The sequence below is a fragment of the Rhinolophus sinicus genome, chromosome 16 (assembly GCF_057876585.1).
Source record: "Rhinolophus sinicus isolate RSI-liver-muscle chromosome 16, RSI-T2T, whole genome shotgun sequence".
NCBI classification, from domain to species: Eukaryota; Metazoa; Chordata; class Mammalia; order Chiroptera; family Rhinolophidae; genus Rhinolophus; species Rhinolophus sinicus.
The window spans coordinates 186,348,879-186,361,062 of NC_142516.1; the positions used below are offsets into that span (position 1 = coordinate 186,348,879).

Below are 12,184 nucleotides of genomic sequence, written 5' to 3' on the forward strand. Positions count from 1 at the left end.
CAAACATGGCCTAACGTTTCAAAGCTCATTAGCCTAAGAAAAAGATAGAGATCTTACCAACGGAATTTGATTCAAGGCATTTTGGTTGTCTTCCTCATCACCCAGTTTACTTGATTCTGATGTGTTGTACAGAGGAGTTCAGAGGCTCCTTTAAGAGAAGAAAGGTCGAGGATAAGATGTTAAAATATTAACTATTTTTTAAAAAAATTTTAAAGATTTTTATAAAAAATATAGCTAACATATATTAGTTTCAGGCCTACACCATAGTTATTCAACATTTATATACCTAAAGAAGTGATCACCATGATAAGTCCAGCAACCATCTGACACCGTACCGTGCTGTCACAATATTATTGACTATATTCCCTATGCTGTACATTACGTCCCCATGACTTATTTGTTTTATACCTGAAAATTTGGACCTCTTATTGCCCTTCACCTTCCCCCTTCCTTCTTAATTTTTTAATTACAGTTAACATTCAATATTATTTTATATTAATTTCAGGTATACAGCATGTGCAGCATAGTGGTTAGACATTTATATAACACGTGATCCCCCTGAGTAGTCTAATATCCACACAGCACTATACATAGTCATTGCCACATCATGGACTATATTCCCTATGCTTTGCTTTACATCCTGTGACTATTTTGTAACTACCAATTTGTACTTCTTAATCCCTTCACCTTTTACACCCTGGCACCCCGACCCTATCCCATCTATCACATCAATAAATCCAGTATCTATCTGACACCATGTATAGTTATTACAATATTACTGACTATATTCCATATGCTATACCCTACATCCCTGGTGCAGGCTCAGGTCACCCACTGCCTGTTACCGGCTAGGGCCTATCAGGTAGGAACTGCAAAGGGATCCGTGATTGTTCATTGCCTGTGCTGAACCTGGAGGCATGTAGGAGAGGCCACGTTGTGAACCGAGGATGTCTGCCAACAGTACAGGGCCTGGGGTAGCTCCACAAAAAGCCAAGATGCCCCCAAGACCTGTTGTCACCCGCTGGCTCCCTTAAAGTTCAGCCACTGATAAAGCCTCCTGCAGTACAAAAGTTAGGTGAGGCAGGGTCTCATGAAGTCGCCAGAGTGGGATGAGCTGTGCTCACCAAGTTAATGTAGATTCTGGTTTGGTGCCAGTGCTGAGCCCGGAGCTACTCAGCAAAAGTCTCAGGAGCACATTGCGGCCAGTCACCACCTGTCTGGAGTCTGTGGACTCTGATAGTTTCCAAGAAAGTATGCAATGCAGATGGCACTGGCTGCTCACTGAGAAAGTGCCTCTGGCGATGGGGAAGTTGAGTAGAACAGGGTCCCAGGGAGTCAGCAGGGTGAAGCAGTGGAGCTCAACAGACCAATCAGATTCAGATGGCCAGAGAGGATGGCGTCTGCCTGCAAGCTGTATAGGACGAGGGCCTCCATAGGGAAAATGGTGACTATCCTCCAGCACTCGCCCAGAATCCGCATACCGCTGCCCACCATAAGCCTCCAACGCCCCGAGTCACTGTCCAACCACCAAGGCCCAGGGTGAGTGCCTGCAAGCAAGTAAGTCTGTGCCCAGGCCCTTTAAGAGGGTGTCTGGGTTTTTCGCAGCCTTCGTCGGAACCCCCACTGTTTTTCACAGCCAGAGATGGGGGCTCCTCTTCCTAGCACTGGTACTCTGGGCTGGGAAGCCTGGTGTGGGGCTGGGGTTCCCTCACTCCTCCTGGGGGAACCTCTGCAGCCGAGATATCCCTTTCAATTCTCAGCTACCACGCGGAGGTGTGGGGTCAGCCCATTCTGTGTATCCACCCTCCTACCAGTCTCAATGTGGCTTCTTTGTTATATTGTGTTATATCTGTTCAGCTAGACTTCAGGTGGTTCTCCTGGTTGATTGTTCTATAATGTAGTTGTAATTTTAATGTGTGCATGGAAAAAAGCAGGCATGGTATTTGTCTACTCCGCCATCTTGGATATCCCAAACGTTAACTATTATGAGACCTATTATTGAGCAGGACTAGAGTAGCAGTGGGAAAAAGGCTATTCTCAATATCCTATTCTGGAGAAGTGCCTCATTTTTTTTTTTTTTTTTTAATGTTAAAAAAAAAAAAAGATGAAACTAAACATAATCTTACCATATGATCCATGTTCCCAGCTTGTTTACCCAAGTGAGTTGAAAACTTATGTCCATGTGTAAACTTGGACACAAATGTTTGTAGCAGTTTTATTCAGAAATGTCAAAATTAGAAGCAACCAAGATCTCTTTCACTAGATGAATGGATAAACAAGTTGTGGTACATCCAAATAATGGAATACTATTCATCAATAAAAAGAAATGAGCTATCAAGCCATGAAAAGACATGGAGGAAACTAAGTGCATATTGCAAGTGAGAAGCCAACTATGTGACATTCTAGAAAAGGCAAAACTATGGAGAAAATGAAAATAGCAGAGATTGCCAGGGGTTCAGTGGGGGTGGTGAAGATGGGGGTGGGGAATTGAACAGTTGCCACACAGGGCATTTTTAGGGCACAGAAACTATTCTGTGTGATACTGTAATGGTAGGTATATAACTATGCATATGTCAAAACTCATAGACTGTACAACACAAAGAGTGAACTCAAACTATGGACTTTAGTTCATAATAATGTATCAATATTGGTTAATCAATGTAAAACTGTACCACTCCAATAGCAGACGTTAATAATAGGAAAAATGTAGGCAGAAAGTGGGGTGTCTTGGAAAGGAAGTATATGGAACTTTCTTTACTTCCCGCTCAATATTTTTGTAAACATAACACTGCTCTAAAATGTATATTAATGAAAAAAAATCATTCTGGAGCTATTTCATTCTTCATATATCATGTTAAATATTATAAGATATAGCTAGAGAGAAAAGAAGGAATAGAATAGTGTAAAAGAAAGGGAGAAGAAGAAAAATATGAGAATTACAAAATGATAAAATGAAATTTGTGCTACCAGAAAAAAAATGTTTTTTAGAAATTTACAGAGCCATTTTTCTTTATCTATCTTTTTTTTCTTTTCTGCTTTTGTCCTTTTGGGGGGCATGGGAGGGGAGCAGGACTTGAGCAAGCTTAGAATGTGGGATAAGATGGCAGCATGGAATCTTAAAAATATTCTATGCAATTTCCCCAAAAGCAAGCATTTTACTTAAGGCTGATGGAAGGCTGGACTGTCTGGAACAGCATATATTTTGAGACGATTAAGCTTGAGATGGTTAAACTGTAACTCTGAGTGGTTAGGGAAGAGGGTGTTTTAATGGTGTGATACCGGAAGAATCATGGAACTGAACAGTTGGGAACCTGCTTTCAGCTTGGCTCCAAGAGTAGATAGGCTTCCCTCAGGATTACTGGAAATAAGAGGGAGTGGTGATATGGAGACTCAGAGTAAGGTGAAGGAGCTTAAAGAACATGCAAGAGGATGTCCCCCAAACAAACATTTCTGTTGAGGTATAACATACAGTAAAGTGCATGAATTGGACGTATATATTTTGTTGAATTTTTGTTTATGAACATATCCACAGATCCACAAGTCAATTCAAGATACAAAGTATTTCCAGTATCTCAAAAGGCATTTTTGTGCTCCTTTCCAGTCAATATCTCTGTCCTCAGCAGTAATCGCTCTGACTTCTATCCGTAAAAATGAGTTTTGCCTGCAAACCTCAGATAAACAGAACCATACTACAGAATGTGCAAAAAAATGTACACACAATTTAAGAAAGGAAAAAAACTCTTTTAAAATTGTAATACTCAATATATACCAATAACAAAAGATGAATACAAGTCAGGTGTATACATGTTTTTGGCACCCCTGGTATATGTACTCATTTGCGTCTAGATTCTTTCTCCCAACACGATGTCTGTGGAATTCATCCATATCGTTGCATAGAATAGTGGTTGGCTTTTTGTAATTGCTACTCAGTATGTCAACGTATGAAAATACCATAGTTTGTTTATCATTCTATTGCTGATGAAGATTTGAGTTATTTCCAGTGTTTCACTTTAATGAATACGTTTGCTGTGGGTATTCTTGTATATCTTTTGCTGGGTGTGTGCATTCATTCCTCTTGTGTGTATACCTAGAAGGGGAATTGCTGGCACTTAGTATAGGCACATAGATACTGCCAAACAATTTTCCAAAATGGTTATATAATTTAAATTTCTACTAGCAACATATGAAGATTCCAGTTGCCACACATTTTCATCAACTTTTACTATCACCTGTCTTAAATTTGAGCTATTCTGGTGAGTGCAGAGTGGTTGGTATCCATTCTGATTTTAATTTATATTTGCCTAATGAATAATAAAATTGAGCTTTTTTTTTTTTTTTTTTCATTTTAAAGAAGTCCCTCTATGGTTCCTCGTAATACTGATTTGGTGGTGATGTATTCCTTCAGCTTTTTCTTGTCTGGGAAGCTCTTTTTCTGTCTCCTCATTTTGGCTGCCTCCTTGTGTTTGTTTCTATATATTAGGTAGGGCTGCTATGTTGCCCAGTCTTAGTAGAGTGGCCTTATGTAGTAGGTACCCTGTGGGGCCCAGTCACCTGAGCTGGGTGCTCTAGGTGTGTCCCTTGGGTTGTGTGTGCCCTCCTGTTGTAGTTGAGCCTTGGTTGCTGTCCACAGGTCAATGGGAGGGATTGACCCTCAGGCTGATTGGTTGTGAGGACTGGCAGTGACTATAGTGGAGGAGGTATTGTGTACAGAGGTTTACCTTACAGGGCAGGATTTGCTTTAGCGGGGCTCTGGTGCCTGCCCAGTGTGCCCTTTGGGTGTCATTCCGGTAGTAGTTGGGTGATGCTCCAGCTTGGTCCAAAACTGTCCGCTAGATGTGCCAGGCCCTGGTCTGACTGGGAGGGGCAGACCAAGTTCAGCTGCAGCTGTGCCCTGCCTGAGCCACGGGGCATAACCATTATACAATCTGCAGATGGCCGCAAGTGGTACTGGGCTTGGAGGTGCCACCTGAGGCCTCGCCATGAACTGAGGCCAGCTCTCTCTAGTGCCAGACTTAGGGCTACTCAGTCAAAGGTATGGAACATGCCAAAGCCAGATGCTGCTTGGTTGGGTTTTGTGAACATTTGAGTGATTTTAGGAAGAGCCACAGCATGAGACAAGACAAGCAGTTTGTATGGAAAAGCCACTGGAAGCGGCTTGGGTGTGCCCAAAAGTTGGGTTGGACAGGGCCTCAGGGAATCACCAGGGTGGGCGATTGATGGAAACTCAAATATGGTGGCCACCTGCATATGCACGCCTGGAGGCGGGAGGGCTCAACAAAGAAGCAATGGCTTCCTCCAGCTCCTCTTTCCAGGGGAAAGCCTCCCCTCCTGCCCTCGTCTTGAGGCGAGACAAATCAGTTCCTCCCTGTATGTCCTTGGAACCTTTTGAGCTGCTGCCTCAGTGCTGGAGCTCAGAGCAAGTGAATCCATTAGCAGGTAAGCCTGTGCCCTTTAAGAGGAGTGCCTGGGACTCCAGGTGCCCTCCGTCTCACTCAGCCACAATCTCCACTGGTTTTCACAGCCAGAAGGTATGGGGACTTCCCTTCCTGGCACTGGAGCCCTAGGCTGAGGAGCCCGGTGTGGGGCTGGGACCTCTGGCTCCTCAAGGGGGTCCTCTGCAGCCGAGCTATCCCTCCTGACTTTCAATGGTCACACACGGGTGTGGGACCAGCCCGTTCCATGTCTTTGCCCCTCCTACCAGTATCTCAATGTGGCTTTTTCTGTATGTCCTTAGTTGTAGGGCTTCAGTTTAGCTAGACTTCAGATGATTCTTAATGATGGTTGTTCTGTAGTTTAATTATAATTTTGATGTGGCTGTGAGAGGAAGCAATCACAGAGTTAACCTTCTCCACCATCTTGACTGGAAATTTTATGTTGTACTATTTAAATCTTATCCCAGGTTTATAAATATTTTACGCTGTTCTCTCCTAAAGCTTTATTTTTTACTTTAAAATTTATAATCTACTTCAAACTAACTTTTTGTATATGGTGTGAAGTAAGGGTCATTTTTCCCCAAAATGAATACACAATTAGTTCTGCAACATTTATTAAAAATTCCAATCTTCCCCCCTAAATTACAGTGATGCTTTTGTCACAAATCAGATGACTGTATATGTATGAATATTTTCTTCATTCTTCTTTGTTTCACTGCTTTGTCTATTTCTATGCCAGTACCACACTGTCTTAATTATGAAGTTTATAAAAAGTATGCATGTCTTGGCACTTCTATATACTTTGCATTTTCACATACATTTTAGAATCAGCTCTAATTACACTTGTCTTTCTTACAATTTTGGACCAGTAAGTTGTAGCTAGCACATTTTCTAATTTTTATATTTAGTTTTACTTTTAATCAAAGTTACATATGTACATAGTTTAAATTGTCAAATAGTTCCGTAAAGCTATACATGAAAAACAGGATTCCCTTGCTCCACCTCTTTCTATTCCCAAATCCCATTTTCAAGAAGCAATGTCTTTGAATCTTTTAGCTTTCTTTTAGTATTTAATTTTGTATTTCTCAATATGCTTCTAGTTTTATTTCATAATTTTCATCTTTAGATATTATCTACTAACTTCCTACTATGAAAGATACTTTAGCCCTCACATTTTCTCAACATAATTTTTGTTAGATTAGTATTCATTAGGTACATTATTATTCCCTTGTAAATATTATTCATAGCATTCTTTTATACCTGTTTGTTTTCCCTAGAGTTAATAATCATCTCCTTTTCTTCATTTGTTTAGTTTTGTATACTGTTTACTACCATGAATCATTCTTGAACTCTCTACCAGAAATGCAAATATCCTCTGGATATATTTAATTACAACAGGTAACCTATCACATCATTTTTTGTTTCCTTGAAGACATCTTTCTTATAACCAACTAGCACCCCCCTGGTCCCCCCACCCCAAGTCTGGACTGGCTGATATTTAGGCTGGTCATACAATGCTGCCAAGAAATCTTCCTTCATCACCTTATTTGGGATTCCCCTTCCCTCTCTCCCATGTGGTACCCGCTATTTCCTAGATTTCATGTCTGCCTCTTTCTTCCTCTATTGTTGTGATGGAGCACATCTTATTGTGCTTCCTAGGAAAGAGCTCGTAGGAAATGTGTTTCTTGAGAACTTGCTGTCTTTATTCTATTCTGACAATGAGTGGATCATTTGACTAGGTTGTTAGAACACAAATCATGTTCCTTAAGATTTTGAAGGCCTTGCTCCGTTATCTTCTAGATTCTGATGTTGCACCTTATGTTATTGTGCAGTTGTTGTATTAATAATAACATGATGTAGTCGATGTTAGTGTGATTCCTGATCTTTATGTTTCTCATCCTGTGGGAGGTTTTAGCTCCTATAGTCTTCTTTGCACATGCGTTGTACGGGGCATTTTGTGAGTTCTTCCATTTGGAAGCTACTTTGTTTAGTTCTGATACTATTTCAAAGTACTTCTTTAATAATTTTCTATCCCTCTGTTTCATTTATTTTTTCTGAATATTCTTTTAAAAATGATATTGGACATCTAGATTGATCCTCTAATTTTCTTATCCTTTTTCTATTTTCTAACTTTTGAACAGATATGTCATACTTTCTAAATAAACTTTATCTTCCATGTCTTCCTTTAAAATGTTTATTTCTGCTGTTTTTTCATAATTCCCATGAATTTGGTTTTATTCAATAAATGTTGCTTTCTTGTAGCCTCCTTTTCTTGTTCTGTGGATGTTATATCTATTTTATTTTTCTGAGGATTATGAGGATTAGTTATTTTTGTTTATTTGAAGTTTTCTTATGTTTTATTGTTTGTTCTCTCTTTTTTCTCCTGTTTGTTTAGTTTTGGTCTATATCTTTTGTATCATAGATCTTTCTTTCTTTCAGTGTTATTATTGGCTGTATGCTCATATTCAAGGTACCAATAAAGGTTGCTTATAAGTTCTGACTGAGTGGATGACCTTGTCGAGTAGTAGGCTTCCCGCTAAAATAATCTGGCTATTTTCTTAGAGGAACCCCAGCTGTCAATATTTGTAGGGTTTTTGTTTGTTTGTTTGTTTGTTTGTTTGTTTTTGCAGAGTCAGTTTCCCTAGACATGACTCCTCTAATTTCATGCTTGAGGGTTTTGAGTTCCTGCCAGCATTTTGGGATGGAATGGGAGAAGGGGTCAGGGCAAGGGTGGGGGGATTCGCCCTTCAGAAGTTTCACATTTGTTCTGTTCTCCCTGTTTTTAGTACAGTACTCCTGTAGTATGTGTCATGAGGCGAGGCCAGAGTCTCCTGTTTCAACCTCTCCAGTGTGCAAACCTTTGGTTTTCTTTCCTGGTGGGGGCAGGGGTACTCATTTGGCTGAGCAGACTGGGGGAGATCTATGAGGTTGTTTCTTGTATAGATTTGCAACTAAGCTTCTGGCTTTTAGCTTCACTTGAACCCCCCACTTTCAGAGGTAATTGATGCCCCAATTACCGAGGCTTTCTGTGGTATGTAATATACAACTACTTATTTCTGGAGTTACACTGAGGCTCGCTTACCTCAAAGCATTTCCAAGCTGTTTCAAGTTTCCTAAGTTAATAACCATTCACCCATCTGATACCCAACTTTCAAAATATTGTTTTCATTTTCATTTCTTTTCTTGTTTTCTTTATATTTGTGGGTTTTTGTGTTTTAATATCTTTATTACCATCTAAGTGAGGTTTCTGGAGGGAAAATAGTAAATACTTGTGTTCAATCTACATTTTAACTGGAAGCTAGTTAGTCAATATTTAAGAATTTAAAGTCAGCTCTTGCCTGAAAATAAAGTGACAAGCTCTTGACATAAAAAAGAATTGCTGCTTTTCCCATTGTTGTTCTACTAACTGATTGATAAATAAAAGCACCTCTATTTTACCTATCCTTTTTGGGAATGTGATAGAAAGGAATGGAAACCAAGAAATGGGTCCAAGGAGATATTTTTGAACTGGATTTTCTGGTCATATTTAGGATCAAATCCCCACAAAAGGTGACAACATTATAATATAAACTGCTATTCTGGATTTGTTGGCTGGTTATTACAAGACAAGTGCAAAAGCAATAATAAAATGTAATCATTATTGGACACATGGTATTAATTTAGGAATGATTATTTTACTCATCTGATGCAAAGACTAGAAACCTAATTGGGATATCATTGGAATATTCAGATTATATTTACCAGAAACCCTTCAAGTATGTGAGCATATTTAAAACATTCTCTACTTAGGCTTTTAGTCTTCATGGAATTAATTCCATATTTTACTGATAAATGTCACTTGTGTTACAACCAGCCATGCGTGGTGATTCTAGATATTTAAAAAAAAATACACATTAGTTAAGAAACCTGATGCTAATTTGTGATAATGCATTTTGCTTTGTGCAGCTAGAAAATGAGACTGCATTTTTTTAAAAGGAATAAAATAAATCTTAGTGATTGAGGGAGCTTACTGACACGTTCCTCACATGCCATCACGACCTTATCTTAGAGAACTGCTTCATTAGCCTCCGTCATTATGAATGAAGGTTTATTTAGCATCCTAGTATGCCCACTGCCAGATTTAGATGCTGCTACGATCAATATTGCAAGCCAGAGAAGTACAAGAGAGGAACATAGTGTGGGAAAGTATGTTTGAGAGCAGCAAATGATTGGGGCAGATATAAAAGTCCTCTAAGGAGACCTCGGGAATTTTAAAATTTCTTCAGACTATCCAAATATATGGAGCATTTAAAAGTGAGGAATGTGGAGGTTGCTGAATGGAAATTGTTTCAGACATGGAAGGCTGTTGGCAGGAGTTATGAGTGAGAACATGGAATGAAGGGAATGGTAGTTAACTCGGAGGGATGAAACATACGGAGGGTGTTGAGTGAGGTGGGAAAGAGCCTAGACACCAAAGAATGTCTTGAGTGCTGTGTACGTACAGTGAGTTTTGTAGTGAATGGTAGCTGAAGTTGTACCAGGGAAACTAAGTGCTGTAGAATTCAGAGTGTGGAGCTGAGGCAGTACTTGAGAACTATGAATCGTGTGGTTTAGTCTGCAAGCAGTGTCACCTTCACAAAAGCACAGTGAAAATAGGCAACTCAAGCTCTAGTGTGTTTCCCGGAAATATTCAAGGAAGTCTCAGTGTGTGACCCAAAGCATTTCTTACGAACGTCCTTTTCTTTTCTAATCTCCAGCCCCCTCCTCCCAGATGGTTACATGTGCGGGTCTGTAGACTCATCTGTCTTTACTGAACAAGCTGTTAATAGCTAGTAAATGAGAATAGAGCCTATTTGGGGATATTATTAGTAGGCTTTCTGAGACGGGATTTGGTATGAATACTGTCCAAGTAGCTTCTAGACCATAGAAGGCTTTCTGTTGGACATCCTTGTCTTTGCATCTAAGTAAGTTAACGGGAAAGGTGAGCCACCTACATTTTTTACCTTCATGCAAATAGTTCAGAATCCTAATGGTTATCCTGGCATATCCAGTGTCATCGTGCTGGAAGCGTTATTGGCATGACTGCGGTTGTTACTGAGAGAGCTGTGATGCCCCAACTTATTCTCCTTGAGCTATTATCTTCCCAGGAAGGAGACTACATAGAGGGCTTAAAGAAGAGAAATGCTTTTTTGAAGGCGCCACAGTCCCGCTTCTGTAGACCCATGTAAACACCAGCACAGTGGAAAAAAATGACCATGTCTTACTTTTTGGAAACAAGGTAGCTAGTAGTGCTGGTTGAATGATTAAAATCTGTACTAAAAAAATATTATTTTTAAAATTCCTGTTAAAAAATCAATACATTCAAAATAAACCAATTGATGTAATAATTCAGCCAAGGCGTGGTTTATCGTTGATAAGTGGCAGTTGTGAGAAAAGTGTGTTTGTTTATCACAACAGGCTAAAGGACAGATCCATTTCATTTTTCTATTAAAAAATATTTTTCCAAACCCAATCCTATAAAGTCATACATGTTTAAACATAAAATTTGGCTGTAAAGTCCACATTAAAAATTATCCTTTGTTTTAATTTTTCACCCTTGAGAAATCCTGGAATAGATTTATGACTCATTATAAAATCACATCAGAAGAATAAACATTTGTGAAGCACATATGAGGTGCCAGGCTTTGCCTTACGTCCTGTAGGAGGAACAAAGACTGTCTTCTTAAAATAACAGTACAGGAAAATTGTTAAGAACTAAAAGTTTCAATAACATCATAAGATACAAGTAATATTTTAAGACAACAATGGAAACACAATGCAAGGCCAATTATGAATACAAGACAGACATTTCAATTCCTTTGGGAATAAGTACTTCAGCTATTGGCTAAATAACAGGGTTTTTGAAAAACTGTAGAGGAGACAAGCCTAGAGAGATAAAGATAAAATTATGGGCCTTAGATGGCAGGCTAAGGTTTTGGACCTTGATTTTGTAGGGAAACCACTGAGAAAATTTAATTCTAACCTTAGTGGAGAAGGGACAGAATCAGAGCAGCATGGTGGGGCGATGGATCTTGCAGCCGTGCGCTGACTGTGTAGACAAGCTTCAGGTACTGACACACGTAGAAAGGCTACCGCCATTTTCCAGGTTGTTTGGGTCACTGCATAGGATGGGCCCGCCACCACCCCAAAAATGGTTCAAGTGTCTGGACCGATAATCACACACACACAGACACATACACACACACACACACACACACACACACACACACAAAGAGGGTATGAGAAGGTTTGCTACTCACATAATGAGGCTTTCAAGGGAGAGCAGAGCAAATTGCTACACGGGTCCAAGAAAATGGCTTGAGAGAAGCGGAGGGTGACTGGCTTGGATTTTATGGTGGTTTGAGTGTCGGGCTGGAGTGAGTGTTCCCTCACATGTGCTGGGCTTGCGTGACTTGAACTTCTTGCTGCTGCCAAAGGAGGAAGCACCAGCCTTTCTTATCTGCTTGTCCAGATGTGGGGCAGAGGAGAAAGGAACATATTGGCTTGAAAGTGTTGTTGGCTTGATGTGGCATGAAAGGTGTCAATATGGGAGTCAGATTCTTTATTAGACAGATACAAGATGATAAGATTGATAAAGTGCTAAATGAGGGTGCTACATTAATATTATAAATGAACTATAAGTTTCCACCTCATACAGCCTGCATTGTGGGAGGCAGGTCTCCTTAAAAATGGGTCTTCACTAGTATGTGATTACATAACATTCAATTTACAGG

At 39.8% G+C, this 12,184-nt stretch overlaps 1 long non-coding RNA gene across 1 annotated transcript in view; it reads right to left on the reverse strand.

Moving 5' to 3' along the window:
• Nucleotides 1-11,846, reverse strand: part of LOC109457120 (uncharacterized) — a 20,376-nt gene extending 8,530 nt beyond the window's left edge. Inside the window, exons 1-2 of the long non-coding RNA XR_012495437.2 lie at nucleotides 11,711-11,846; nucleotides 58-148 (exon numbers count right to left, since the gene is read on the reverse strand). This is a non-coding gene — a long non-coding RNA (uncharacterized LOC109457120). The remainder of the gene's footprint in view (nucleotides 1-57; nucleotides 149-11,710) is intronic.
• Between the last annotated feature and the right edge of the window lie 338 nt (nucleotides 11,847-12,184).